The sequence below is a fragment of the Arvicanthis niloticus genome, chromosome 4 (assembly GCF_011762505.2).
Source record: "Arvicanthis niloticus isolate mArvNil1 chromosome 4, mArvNil1.pat.X, whole genome shotgun sequence".
Lineage (NCBI taxonomy): Eukaryota > Metazoa > Chordata > Mammalia > Rodentia > Muridae > Arvicanthis > Arvicanthis niloticus.
The window spans coordinates 63,318,822-63,334,282 of NC_047661.1; the positions used below are offsets into that span (position 1 = coordinate 63,318,822).

Here is a 15,461-nt window from a genome sequence, read left to right on the forward strand (position 1 = left end):
CAAAACCAGGTTTGATTCCCCAGGACCTACAAAATGGAAGAAAAGAACCACTCCTACAGCTTCTCCTCTGACTTCTGTATGCACCTCACAGCACAGCATGCCTACACCAATCCCACTACACTCCAGCCCTTGTGTTTACTCATACACACAATCAGTCAGTCAATGCAATTTAAATTGCTGGGAGCATGATGGTCCTTACATCCAAAGATCACCAGTGAAACTCACAGGATTTCCCTTTCAAAGGGAGGGGTGTAAAACCTGTTCTTCCATCCAGAAAGCTGAGAGTTGGAGGTGACTACCAGCCTGGTGATCTGCATTATCTGTTGGGCCAGGCCTTATCAAATTTCCACAAGAGGACCAGAGGTAGCTATCAGTGTAAATAACCCTTACACTATGTGTATAGCCAGGGGCTCGCCCCAACCCCCACAGCCGGGACAGCAAGCCGTGATAGAAAATCAAAAGGGGATTTGAGGTTATCACACACCATCTACCCACTGCCCAAATGACCTCTGTGCTACCTGTATGACTGAAACCAGGCCAGATACTTCCCTAAGCCTTTAAGCTAACACAGGTAACCTATCTTTAGAATCCTTCTTGGAAGAAATGACATGTGCTTTGGGTACAGTTTCTATGTAATTATGCCCCCTTGAGCACCGGGATTGTATTACACCAGGAAACTTTCCCCCCAAATTGTACTGTGCTTAAATATTTTGTCAATAAACCGGTCGGCACCAGACTCTTTGGAAGTTTGTTTCAGATGGATGGAATCAAGCTGAACCTAGATTTCACTGGCACCTCTCTGTGGCTCATTTCCCTGCCTGCCTCGGTGCATGCAGCATCCTCCTCATAAAATGTCTTAAGTAATCATTTTCTTAATAGAAGATAAAAAATCAAGTATGACATCTAAGACAACACCAAGACTGTTGACAGGATACAGCAAAGTGGTGTCAAATGAACCAGATGCAGAAAACAATAATCAAAGGTGGGATTTTGGTGGAAAGGTGTCACTGGGGATGGCGAGCTGGCTTGTTAGTGACCACAGTCCACAGTACTGCAGATCCAGAAATACCACTGTGTCTGTACACAGAGGATTGATCAGATAATATTCACATACCAAAGACCTTGGTCATAAGCTACAACACAGTAATGTATGGGAAGGAATGGAGCCAGTGTCCCTGGGGATGCATTTCTTCCTGTTTCTGGGAGCTTTGGAAGAAGTTGACTCAGCAAGTCTCACAGGAATCACAGGCTGATTCCAGATGCTGAGACTCAAAGATGATCCTCCCTAATGAGGTCAGTGCCTCCGCCAGGAGCTCGTGTAACTACAGGGACACAGGGGCAGAGATATCTCTCCATCCATACATTCCTGGGCTGAAAGTTCTGACTGGAACTGCTCTGATAGTGATGTGAAGGTGAATCACGATGCAAATCAATATACTCCTTCCTCCACTGGGAAAGTCCGGCGACGATGATGAGAAAAACTAAAAACTTGCCTGCTAAACAAACATTGTGCATAGGGACATTGTAGACTGACATTCTGGTGTCATGGCATGTGTCCTTGTGGACTGGCAATAACCAGCTGGTGGGCCACACTGTATATAGTGTTATAGGGTTAGTCCTCTGTGTGCACTTGAGAGGAAGCAGCTAGACCCAGCCTAAGCACGACTCTGTGAGATAATGAGAACTTGGAGCTCTTTTTCAGTAGATCCTGTAACATGTAACATCCTAAGCAGTAGATTCGTGTTTCTGCTGCATTCATGGTGGTGAAGAGCATCCACGCCCATTTTACACGACAACATACTCACTGGACTGATGAATGTAGACTTTCTTTTCTGCAGTGGATGGTTTTCCCATAGAACCTCACAGCCTTTTGTACATCTTGGCACTGGTACAAAACACAAAACAAAACCATCAAAGATGCACTGTTTAAATATGGAAGCTGTTCTTCAAGCCCAGCAGACCCTTGGCCATCACTGTACCCTGAAGGCTAACAGAAGCCATGCCTAACCATGGTATAAGACCTCTGAAGCACAGTGGTGTGCCATGGCCTTCTTACTCTCCTAGAAAGACACCCCCAGTCCTTTTCTTCCTATTGAATAAGGATTCCCAAAAGGCCAAGAGAATACATATTTTAAGGTAAGACCTCTAAGGCTCACTGATGTTCTCTGGCCTCAGTCTTACAATACCTGTGATAAACTGAAATATGGGTCTTTGCACTACCATAGTACCTCATATCCAATTTATCCAACTGTTGGACATCTTATCCAGCTCTAGCTAGTACTTCAGAAAGTAACCACTTTTGGAAATGAGACTTTGTAGAATGCCTAGATATGACTGGTGTCCTAATAAGAGGATGTGTGTGCACAGACAGATTATCTTGTGAGAGCAAAACAGAAAAGGGCCATTTATTACCAAGACAAAGAGAGCAGTCTCAGACCCCTGATCCTAGACTTATGGGAGGGCAAATGTCTGGTGTTAATGGTCCCCATCTGGGTATTTTGTTATCAGGGTCCTAGTAAACAAGGACAGCTGCCCTACTTGATGGTTTCATGACAAACGCAGAACACAGAAAAGAGAGAAAATCTTGAGAAATAACTCAGGAGGGAGTGCCCACACCTAGGAGTCTGTGTCCAGAGCAAGATGCGGGGTGGGGAAAAGGACCAGCTGGATCTTTTTTCCAACATCATTCCCATCATTTAAATTATATCATTTTGCACTAAAGACCTCCATCATCAAATATTCTTGGCCTCTATTCAGAAACCAGAACCATGTAAAGATTTTCACTTGGCTCCTCTGCCTCTTCCCTCCTCTGCTCTTTAATTTCTGAAACACATGGTCTCTAACTGCTGCCACCATCTTTGGGTTACATGAGTGTTTGAAATTTGCTTTAATGACACATAGGATCTTACCCAATGGGAGGAAAAGGGCATGGGTTGTGCCTTGGGGTGAGAGGGAAAATAATAGCCCTGTCTTTTCTATCAGGGTCACCAAGAGGGAAGGTAGTTTTTGCACAGCTGTCATTATCTTGAGGAAACAGTATTTCAGCATCTTCTGCCAGGCTGGAGAACCACCAAGCCTGCACCGCTACGGTGGGTTCTGAAGGGTCATTCATCTTAGGGAATCATAACCTACACTTGGTTACAAGTAAATCTAATTGTATTGATAGAAAAACACAGCAAGAATAATGACCGCTGCTTAAAGCAATTTTTCATTTTAGCCAATAAATTCCATTTCTTGTGCCATCCGATCACCTACAAACATGTGACTGAGAGAGAACTCGCTACATAATCAGGCTGGCTTTCTTTTCCAGCCCAGGCTTTTCTTTGGTTAAAAAAAAAAGGGGGGGGCTAATGAGTCATAATGGTTAACTTTAACTACTTGTCAGGGTCAAGAAGTGTCTGCAGATCAGAAGACCATACTTATAGGTGTGCCCATGAGGTTTCCAGAAGTAACTGGCTCAGGAAGGCCCACTCTAATGTACCTGTCACCAATCTATACCGTGTGGTGGTCCTGATGAAATCAAAGAGGCAAGAGAGAAAGTTAGCTGATGTCATCTTCCCCCTCCCTGGCTTCCTGCCACCAACTGCTCAACTCCAGCACATCCTCCCCAATGCAGTGGATGAAACCAGAAGATAAATATAATGCCCCTCCCTCCCACCTCTCTCTCTCTTTCTCAAGTTGTTGGTCCAGGCATTTTGTCACAGCAACAAGTCGCTGACCAACAGTCACAAATGCCACCCCATCTCCATGAATAGTGATGTTACTCAAAAAGCTAACATGTGACACAGATATCTCTGAACTATATTTACAACTAAAAACGTTTTAAATGATAGGTTTTGTGTTGTGACTATCTTAATACAATAAAATACACACACACACACAAACATACACACACACACGCAAAGTTTCCAGTGCATAAGATATATCCTGTAGGCATCTTAAGTCTTATAAATGAACAATTAAGAGAACCGTGTTGAGCAGCATGCTGGGCAGAAGGGGGGTTGGCAGTGTATGACAGATACCCAAAGCGAAGTCAATGTCTTTTATTTAGACTGATACGATGAACTTATGTGCAGAGTGCCGGTCACATCGCACTGCATTCATAGGGTCGCACCCTTTCGATGTCTAGAATTTCCTACAAGGTATTTGTCTGCTGTTTTTGAAAGAGGAGGTCAAGGCTCGGGGTAGAAGGCCAGACTCCAGATGTTGTTACTCGCACTGTCAGAACCAAATTTGCTTTCTCCACGTGGATTGTAACTAGAAAAGACAATGGCCCCACTCCAGGAAAAAAAAAAATCTGTTCTGGGGCTGCCTTAAAGTGTGTGATTTCATGTTTAGCTTTCAGTGCAGAACCATAACAGACTACACTGATTATACTCTTGCTGTATGCAAAACATACCGCTATCTTGAGGGCTGCGGTGAACCCCTGCCATCACCAGGCTTAGGATCTGGACGGGTTGACAAAACATGTTTCTTATTAGCAATGGTTACCCCGATGAGATTACCAGGAAAGATTAATTAGAAGGATTCTTCTTGGCATCTTCTTGGCAATGCCCAAACTATTTCCCTCAGTCAACACTTCAACTGCTTGTCATCTATTTTGTAATACAATTTTGACTTGCAATTCAGATTGCAATGACAGCAACATTTTAAAAATAATTGGATCTCTTTCTAATTGAGTGAGCTCGACTTTCTTTTCAATGTGTGAGTCAGGTTTGTTTCCTTCACTGTGGTGTTAGCATGGCCTCTGGTCTTGACCCAGTCCTTAACAGTTGAGTAACAGTGCAATTCTGCTAGGGAGCTGGGTGAGACTCCCAACACCTCATTGTATCCATGTGCAAAGTTCCCAGAGGCAGCTTCTGTGGGTGGAGCGGCTGCCACAAGGCACTACTTACTGCCTGCTGAAATGAAAACAAAAAATAGCCCATACATAAAGCACTTACTGTGTACTTTGTCTAAGTACTTTATTTTATTAACTCTCACTGGAGACTTACTATGGTTTGGATAAGTGTCTGTGGAGGCCCATGTGTTAAAGGTTTGGTTCTCAGCCAATGGCTCTTTTGGGAAGTGGTGAGCCATCTCTTCAGCCCCAACAATAGTGTCTTAAGCACTATTCAAAACCACTGTTGTGAAATGTATGCATATGTGCAGTGGTCCTTATTGCTGTCTCCTATATAGGTTCTTTGCGTCTACAGCCACGAGGTAGGATTCAAATCATACCCTCTGAGCTAGAGGGTTTTCTTACTAATTTGTCCAACAGATGTGAGTGAAATTGACATGTATCACTTCCAAATGGAAGTATTTGTCATCTAGTGATGGGCTCTCGGACTCTCTCTGCCTGTCCAGCAATTGTGTGTACAGATCTTATTATAGCAGCACCCTAACATAAAGCAGATGAGAATTCTGAGCCTGGAAAACAGCCACCCACAGCAAGCTTTGCCCTTGCAAATGAGAAACAAACTTCTGTTGTTTGGTGGCAATTGTTACAGCAGCATAGCCTTGCCTACCATGACTATAACGCATATGATTTATGACTGAATCACACTGAGACCTAGAGCCATATGTAAAGCTTTTGATAACCATCTTGCCCCATGGATGCCTGAGCGCCATTTTGATAGTCGCATTGTGAAAATGGTTGCTAACAAGGGGGGTTGAGAAAGATTCTGCGGTAGTTTGAATGAAAGTAGCCCTCGTAGGCTTATAGGGTTGAATACTTGGTCTCCTGTTCAACTGAACTGTTCGGGAAGGATTAGTAGGTGTGGCCTTGTTGGAGGAGGTGTGTCACTGGGGATAGGCTTTGAGGTTTCAAAACCTTGATAACCATTTCTGGTGTTCCTCTTGACCAGTCATAGTGTAGCACACCTCTAATTCTAACAGGTGGGGGGCAAAAGCTAGCAGATCTTTGTGAGTTCTAGGCTAGCCGTCTACACCACATAGTGAGTTCCAGGACAACCAGAGCTACATAGTGAGACCCTGTCTCAAAAAAAAAAAAAAAAAAAAAAAACCAACAATCCCCTCTCTGCCTCCTTGACATATGAATTTGTAGCTGTTTCTACCTTTGTGTCTTTGCTCTGCCATCATGGACTCTACCTCTCTGAAACTGTAAGCCCAATTCAGAGCTTTCTTTTATGCATTGCCTTGGTCATGGTACTTTGTCACAACAATAAAAAAACAACTAATATGTATTGTTTTCACAAATCTATGTGCTAATTCACAATGTAGAATTCTGCACATATGTAGAATTCTTTAATTCTATAAAAGAGAATGATGCAGGCAGCCCAGTGATCAATAGCACCATCTTTCAACGTAAAGAACAGCCTGTTATATCTTGTAAATTAAAAAAAAAAGTAATTAGCTAAACTCATTCTAAAAGATAGGCACAACATGTAACCACCATTTCTGCTAACATGAAGATGCTTTTTTAAAGCATCTTATGGCTATGGGCACATCCTATGAGCAAAGGACTATCACTCCCGGCACTGTCAGATGTCTGACACTATCCCCTTCCAAAGGGATGCTCACAACTGCATAAACTCAGTATCATTACCCTCCTGCTAAGCAAATTAGGCTTTCCAAGGACATTCTCCAGGCACCGGAGAGCCTTGCTTCCCAGAGCACATTCCTGTCTGCACAGAGGGATACTTGAAATACATGAATGGGAAGAGTGATTCAGAAAAATAAGGACTAAGCCTTCTCAAATTTTAACCACACCATTTTTGAGGTTAAGAGAAAAGCTCTATTGGCTTTTTAAATTTTAATTTAAAAATCAAAAATTCCTCTTTTTTGACCATGTCAGTATGGGGAATGTCATATTGAGGAAAACAAGAAAAATTCTTTTTTGAGATTTGGCAAATCTGTCCAAGTGCCAGAAAATATTATGATCAAATTTCTACATCAGGAGAAGTAGAGACAGTGAGGTGCTCACTCAGGGACATCCCAGTCACCGTACACATAGCAGCACTCTAGGAGACATAAGCAGGAGAACAGCCATCTTGAGAGAAGCACTCTGTTGAAACCTGTGTAGTTAAAGTAGATACATAACAGTAAATCATCAGGACATATGTCTCTATCCTTATGACATGCAAAAAGTTCTTACAAATTGTGATGTACCATTTGCTTATATTTTTATATGAGAGAGAAAGGCATGTGTTTGCATGTTCATGTATGGAAAACAAAGATGTTAACATATGCCTCTCTCTCTCTCTCTCTCTCTCTCTCTCTCTCTCTCTCTCTCTCTCTCTCTCTCTCTTTGGTTTTTCGAGACAGGGTTTCTTTGTGTAGCCCTGGCTGTTCTGGAACTCACTCTGTAGACCAGGCTGGCCTCGAACTCAGAAATGCGCCTGCCTCTGCCTCCCAAGTGCTGGGATTAAAGGCGTGCGCCACCACCACCCGGCCCTTCTTTTCTCAAACACTCCTCATTTTTTTTTGGGGGGGGGGGGAGACAAGGTCATCCCTGGATCTGGAGCTCACTTATTCAACCAGATTGGCTAACTAGTGAGGCCCAGCGAGTCTCCCATCTCCTCTCATCACACTCGGGTTACACATGGGTACCACCACGTCCAGCATTCTACACAGGTACTGAGAATCCACACTCTGGTTCTCACTCCTGCCTAACAGTCCTCGATTGTGGGTTTGGTTGGTTGGTTTTGTTTTGTTTTCACATTCTCTTGAAGATGAACGGAGTAGTGAAATTAAAGAGACTGCTACTAACTCTTTTGTAATGGCATGTTGTCTGCATTTTAAAATATCATATGTGTATTGCAAACAAAGAATTCCCACATCATTGCCACTTAGAGAAGCCAGCCCTGAGTGTACAATGTAGCTTGAGTCTGCATGTTTCCCGGCTGTGTGTTTTACAGTAGCTACCTATTGGTTAGGGAAATGCAAAATTGTTCAGCATACGTTACCTGTCTTATGGGCCATGTGAATTCCTTGTGTATTTATTATAATTTAGGGTGTTCAAATACACATTTACTTTCCACTGACACAGTAACTGCACATGTGTGTAAAGAGGTGTGACATTTTCAGGCACAGATACATTGTGTGATGACCAGATCAGACAAGGACCTCAAGCATTCATCAGGTCTTCATGGGGAAACTCAAAACAACTCAGGGCTTTTAAGGCAGCTGCATTTCTGTCTGCAAGCTGTTTATAAAGTGGGCAGAGAACCATCTCCCTTTGGCAGGTTAAGCTGGTCTTACATGAAGACAAGGAGCGGGCCTCTGAAGAGAGTTTGCAGAGGTTTCTCTGACTTTCCATAAAACTTATCACCACTCAAATGGGACCAACAGTTGACTGGTCTTCACTTTGTTATTGCCTTCCTGGGTGACACATATTCCTCCCCGTGAGGATCTTCCCTCCTTATCTGTTTGTAACTGAAAAGTTCTTTATCCTCAGAAAGCTGTATCATCTTCAACTTTAAGCCAAATGCAGAAGGGAAGAAGTTTTACTTTTATCTGCCAATACTAAGACAAAACAAAACACACACACACACACACACACACACACACACACACACACACACAAAACCCTCTTGAAGTTGGGAACATTTTTAAATTAACACGACAGAGCACGACAGGAGTCTTTTGGTTGGATAGTTGGAACTGAGCCCCAAGGAACCTGATCAGTTTCCTTTACAAGGCATTAGGCTGCATCTTCAGTGAGGATGGGAGCAGGGTAAAATGTCCTCCTGTGGTGACATAGTGACATCCTATGGCAATCACTGCCATGTGGACACTATAGATTCCCTCGACTATCATGTGAATCATGTATCATGCTACAGAGTAACACCACTTTCCAACATTTTTGGGGAAAAAAAAAAAACAATATGTCAACATGACCTGATTTTGAAGCTGGGAGCAAGAAAAATTATCCTGTCTTCCTTATTTTTCCTCTTTGTGGTCCCTCCAGCACCATGTCCCCTGAATAGGACAAGAACCTACAGAAATCAGAGGTTTTAACTTACTACCACCATGAAGAAAGGACTCCAACATGTTCTCGGTATTTGCTTGCAGAGAAGAATCTATCAAAAGAAAACCACAGGGCATCCTGTTCATCTTCAGCTTTAATCCAGAAATATGACAGCGGGTTCCTGAGCCCCTGTGGATAATACATTACTACACTCAAAGCACTTTTCATCTTGGTTTCTTCTAGGGTAGAAGTTGCTGAGAACTGCTTTAGCTAATTAAAACTTCACAGAAACAAGGGGAAAACAGAAAGCTTTGCACAGTATGGCCAAGATGATCACTAGACACTTCACAGACTGGCCAGGGACCAGAAACCCAATTTAACATTTGCAAATGTTTCTGTGAAATATTTGACTCCTCCCTGTACAACTGGAGATTTACAAACTACTCAGGAACATTCAGCTTGCTAATGAAAACTTTATAAATACTTAGTGCCAGTGAACTCAGCCAGGGTGCTAATTCTGCCCGGGCTGGACACCACAGTCTGAAATGATATGTTGCGTGCTTAGTCCTAGATCAGCCCAAACCCTACAGCATACTGAAGCTGAGCTTCTCATAAATTCATGAGTTAATTTAATGAATCTGACAAATGTCTTTATTGGGGCTGTGAAAAAAAAATCTACCAATTATAAAAACCAGAAAAGGCCAATTACAAAATATGAAGAAACATCTCTGAAAAGCTAGTTCAGTGAGAACAACAGCTCTCCATGCTGACGTCCGTCTCTGGAAAGAGCACACACTCATGCTCAGGCCCCATCTGGCTATTGGGTGCTCTTATACGATACCTCCCTGCTATTATCTGATGGCCACAGCTCTCACCTGAGTGAGCACCTGTTTAGCCAGTGGTCTTTGCTATTCACATCAGACAACCAAGCCAGCCATTCTTCCCAGACTCTGGGCTGGTGAGCAGCCTCTAGGAACAGCCTTGGGCTTTTGCTATGTCCAGTCATTTCCAGACATTTTTCAATGTCAGTAATTAGGCGATACTTAAAGAATCTCATCAGCAGTTGCAACCCATCAGTGAGCAGTGGACTTCTGGGATCCCAGAAAGAGGCAGGGCAAGCTGGGTAGGCAGCAGGGCAGAGGAAAAGTAAGCCTTTCGTTAAGGTTGCAAGGCAAGCTAGATCTACACAGTTGTCTCAGGTTTCAAATATTTCAGCCCCCAGATAAACGAGTTGCAAATGGTGGGGCCAAGGCAATGGCTTAGGCTGTAACTAAAAGGCTTCTCCTCTGGGTTGTGAGGGGTGGAAAAAACAACTATGACAGGACTCTCCTGTCATAGGGGCAGGTGTGGCCTCAGGGCCCCCTCCTGGCTGGGGCTTGTGGCTATTGCCTGCACTCTTTGTATATTTATTTATTTTGTTTGTTTGTTTTTAAGCAGAAGCAGCCCAGTGGAGGCCAAGGCATTCTCTGCTCTTAAGACTCAAGAGCCATTTCTCTCCTTGAAAGAACGGATGGAATGAAAACTGTACCCTCCAAGATAACCAGCCACAAACATCCTGGACTCTCTCTCTCTCTCTCTCTCTCTCTCTCTCTCTCTCTCTCTCTCTCTCACACACACACACACACACACACACACACACACACACATACACACACACACACACACACACACACACACACACACACTTTTCTGTGACCAGGGAAGTGCACTGCGGCCACTACAGATTAAAATCACGACGTGACTGTTTTTATCACGACAAAGCAGCTGTGCTCTATTGCTATTCGTTTTTGTGTTTGAACCAGGGTCTGTCTATGAAGTCTAGACAAACCTAGAATGCACTATGTAGCCAAAGCTTGCCTGAAACTCATGGCAATCCTCCTGTCTTAGTATCCCCAATGCTGGAACTGTAGGTGAGCCTCAGGGTGTCCAGCTTCTTTCAGTCATTTAATATTTTTTATTTTTTGTGTAATTGTGTTTGCTTGAATGCATGTACGGGTGGAGGACAGTGGGCACGGCATGTACTAGAAGTGCAGTTACAGGGGAGTGTGAACCACCCGTAATGTGGATGCTGGCAACCGCACCTGGCTCCTCAGTAAGAGCTGCAAGTGCTCTTAACCACTGAGTGGTCTCTACCTCATTATCCGTTTATTACAGAACTTCCAAAGTATCCATTCATTGACTTCTTGGTCTTTGTCAATGAGCAAGTTCGCTGTACTTGGGACAGAGAGGGGGGCAGGCATCCACAGGTGGATAAAATCTGCCAAACACATGGCTTACTGAAATCCTGGCAATTATCAATTATCGTTCTTCCCAGACAGGCTCCTTCTGGTGGTGAGGTAGCCATCAAGTCAGACACAGGATAGTTCAGCTGGCTTTGTCCCTAGGGGATCATTGCCTCACACACCCCTGAATGCTGCCCAAGTCCCCTACGGCAAAAACTGGACGCTGAGCCTAATCCCCACCCTAGTAGGCCTCTACCAGGCAGCAAACTTTCCTGGCCTGGTCCCTTGGGTTCCTGGTCTGGTCCCTTGGCTGGTTTTCCCAGGTTGGATGGAGCTGAGGCCCCTGACATCTTAAATAAAGAGCTCGGTTCGGTTGTTAGCATAGTCTTCATCCTCAGTCTAGCCAGTTCTTAAAATGGAAATACAAAGCACCTGATGGCAGGCCTTGTGCTCCGAGTTCTAGAAATTCCTCGGGTGAGAAGCGCCTCCAGGCGTGGTCACTGGTCCTCCCTGCGCCTGCGCAAGAAGGTAGCTTCCCCTGGTGTGGGGACCCGCTTGTGACAGCACAAAGAGGAGTCTAAGAAATGAAGTCATTGCTTCTCCGAGGACCAAAAGGCATCCTCTTGAGCAAACGGTAAGAATGTAAAAGATCTCAAAGTTTCCCCTGGTGAGAGGGAAGCAACTCTCCTTGTACTAGAGACAACCTCTGATTTGGGAAATGGCGCCCCCAGATGGCTGCAGCGAATCCTGAAGAAAGAAGTGGCCCTGGTAACCGAAAGCCTTACCAGGCCCGGAAGATTTGATACACTGGAGAAGACAACCCTCACCCCTAAAAAATCTGTGGATAAAAGCCAAGTAATAACACTTCTGGAGACAGTCAAAAGGACAGGACCCAAGAGCAGGCAGCTATATCACTTACTGTGTGACTTGGTTCAGTTACTTAAGGTCTTTGTGCCTCAGTTTCTTGATGATTATGAAAAAAAGAGTGTGAACAATCAAGGGCCCATGAAACGGTTCAGCAGGTGAGTTTGCTTCACCAAGCCTGACCATCTGAGCTTTATCTTGGGGGTCCACAGGTCCAAGGAGAGAACCAACTCCCTAAGGTCGGTTCCGATCTCCACAGGAATGTTGTGGCCCACCAATGCCCATAAATAAATGTGGGGGGTGGGGTAAGAATAATGATCACGGCCACTCTCTGGGTGCTCCAGACTACTTATCTTGGCTCCAAAACAGCTACTGAGCCTACATGCCCCTTCCCTTGTCCCCAGCCCTGCATGTTAACAAAGGACACTTAGCACGCACCTTTTTCCCCCTAAAGGAAGGCCAGTGATGTGAACACTGAGGGGATGGCGTGAGAAACTAATATCCATTTCAAGTTTGCCCCCTGAACAGCCAGAGATGTATCATAGAGATCAAGAAACCATGCGTACCTGTTGTCCTTCTTGGTTTTTAATCCTTTGCTGGGCTTCCGTATACTTTTCGGGACACCATTCCAGAGTGCAGGAGGAAGCTTGCTCTCCTGGCACTCAGGCTGCCCTGAGACCTTCTCGGATGCTGGGCAGAACTTGGGCTAACAAGCCCCAGAGCTTGGAGATCCCCTAAGCATCTTAGCTTGAGAGCAAAGAAATCAAGCAGTCAGCAAAGGGTTAACCAAGCAGCAGAAAGACTAGGGAGGCTTTCTTTGTCCCTCTAGATTCTTGAATGCCTTAAAACCAGAAAGCACCAAATGGACAGCAAGGACCAAAGGCAGGAGTTGTGGAGGCTCCTCTTCCGGCCTTGCAGCGTTGGAGTCGGAGGTTGTTCACTGTGAGCTGGGGTGGGGGTGGCAGGAGGGAGTCTATCTATTGCTAGGGACCCGATGCCGGTAAGCAATGTCCTCTAACCAGCCTGCCGGGGTCTGGCGCTGTGAGTCGCACTGTTTACTAACTAGGAGCTCCCCTTCACAGGGGATAGAGAAGAGGCTCCGCAAGGACTCTCGGTGGCAAAGGCCTGCTACTTTGAATAAATAGCTTGGAGAGGGGAAAACTTGTGAACCTGGGAGCCTACAGGAAGTGCAGAAGAGCCTAGGCTAACCCAGGCACTCCAAGTGATTCCTTCTCCCAGAGTTCTGTCCTCTGGGGTACATAAACCCACACAGGAACCCGGTGGCGATCACAAAGTGATCTCTGGACTGTGCTTAACATACAGACAGTGGTCCACCACTCCCCAGCAGCGGGCTTGCCGCGCGGACACGCCTGTCACACAAGCATGCACTTGGCTGATGGTGGACGAAAGGAGGGTACACGACTAAAGCTGAGGAGAAAGATGTGGCTTGAGCTTTAATCCAGGCCGAGTGGTACTGGTGTTGGAAAGGTCTGCAACAACAAGATCCCTGGGTTTCAAGCCGGGCAAGCAAGCAGGCAGGAGTAAGACATTGAGCCCGGTGCTGCAGGAGACTCCCGTAAGACTTCGGGCGCCCCCTGGTGACAAGCGAGGCGAACGCGGGCTCCTCAAACAATGCCTAGGCCCGCCGGAGTGCGCCAGGCGCATGGACACAAAAGCAAGCGACTCAAACTGCACGAATTGGCTGTGGACTTTTTGATCTCCCACCCGGGGGATCTGCAGGCGGGCGATGACCCCATGGAAGTACGTTGGGGCTACGAGTAACGAATACTAGAGAACCCAAATCCCACCCCAAGCTTCAAGTCCTAGCATTTCAGCGTTCAGACTGCATAGCTGAACCTTTTAACCCTTAATTTAACCTTTTTATATTTGTGTGGTTTATTTTCAAACTAGTTTTTTAATCTGGGGAGAAGGACTTCTAGGCCTCTGGCTGCTTCAGCTAGACACGGGAAGGAAAGTCTAGAACTAATTGGATGGAAGCTAATTGGATTGGAAGAAAGGCTCAGACCTTTCTTCAGCAGAGTAGGAAAAACGGAGCTGAACTTTTAAAGACTCGGATTGCGAGCTCCCTCCCGATGTTTGCCTGCTTTGTCTATGGCCAGAAGTGGGTAGGAAATGGCATTTTGTCGTCCTCTCGTCACTCCTTAAACTCTCATAAACTGAGGGACCACAAAATGTGCTGACCCCTAAACCCCGAGTGCACCGTTCCGTAAGATGGAAAATGTAAATCGGGCAGCAGACATCCAAGCCTGCTGATAGCGCTAAGAGTCCAGGAAGCAGCAACAATGTGTCCACCTTACATTTAAAAGAGGATTGTTTCCGGGAGAGGAGGGAGTCACTACCTAGGACCTGCAAGGTCCCACTGAAAGGGAGGCTGACACTTAAGACAAGGGATGGTTTGGGAAGAGGAGCCCCCTCCCCAGCCCAGCCCCGAGCACGCCCACACTGTCTCTCTGGACTCCTTTACCCTCCTGGCCTGGCACCTTACAATCCCCAGTTCGCCTCCATTCACTTACCCTATACAGTCCTTTAGCACCAGCTTCCCTATTCTTAACGAGCAGAGGATGGCCCGTTGGCACACTACTCATATCCAGCGACCAGTATGATGTCCTTGGTTGTCATGGGATGAGTGAGCCCATGCTGAGGACATGACTAACTCTTGTGAACCTCTTCGCAGAGGTCTCTCTGCCCGTTCCTGTCGGCCTTCTGACCTTGGTACTCATAAGCCACATTTATTGCTTTGGTGGCCTATCCTGAGGTAGTCCTGAACCCCTATGTATTAGAGCCCGTGCTGCCTTCAAGTATGGACATTTCAGAGGTCAAAGACTCTCCTCCAAAAAGGAGAAATGGCGGGCAAATTCGTGTCGTGTCTGACAAGTCCTCCAGTGACAAAATCCTATGGACACCCCAGCAAAACAGCAAATAGATGCATTATTGCTAGTCCGTTTTATAAGTCATAATGCGTCGAAAGGCAGTGGAAACACATTACACGCGCCAGTCTGCTCAACTTGGACTGGAGACCTGGGAGGAAAAATCTCGGACCACAAAGAGTCTAGCTTATGGTTGCCTGGGCACGCAGTGCTGAGACGTAAAGGCTGCTGCACATCATTACGGGCGCAGGCCACGCGGGGCGTGAAACGCGTTCCAGCCCAGATCCAACTGCAAGGCAGCTAGCCCAGCTCCACGCGTGTGCTCAACTTTGGCTGCCTCCGCCTGGCTCTCCGCTCGCTCGCACTGGTTCGCGGTGGCCGCGCTTGTCTGCTTGCAAGGCGATCACCAGAGCGCGCGCGCAGGGGCTGCTGCATCGGGGTGGGGGGCGCAGCCCAAATTTCCTGCCAGCGAGCGCGTGAGGGGCATTCTCAACGCAGCCAACCCCAGAAAGTAGTGACCCGGCCTCCTCAGATTACTCCGGGTTGGCTCCTCCCTTGCTCCCCCCTCCTCCACCT

At 46.0% G+C, this 15,461-nt stretch overlaps 1 long non-coding RNA gene across 2 annotated transcripts in view; it reads right to left on the minus strand.

Annotated features, from left to right (window-relative positions):
- Positions 1 to 15,333, minus strand: part of LOC143442015 (uncharacterized) — a 44,455-nt gene extending 29,122 nt beyond the window's left edge. Inside the window, exons 1-4 of one of the 2 annotated variants that reach the window (XR_013109879.1) lie at positions 12,564 to 15,333; positions 8,967 to 9,023; positions 6,926 to 7,016; positions 1,806 to 1,885 (exon numbers count right to left, since the gene is read on the minus strand). This is a non-coding gene — a long non-coding RNA (uncharacterized LOC143442015). Of the gene's footprint in view, positions 1 to 1,805; positions 1,886 to 6,925; positions 7,017 to 8,966; positions 10,441 to 12,563 lie in introns of those variants that run through there. The other variant, XR_013109878.1, reaches the window with a different exon arrangement.
- Between the last annotated feature and the right edge of the window lie 128 nt (positions 15,334 to 15,461).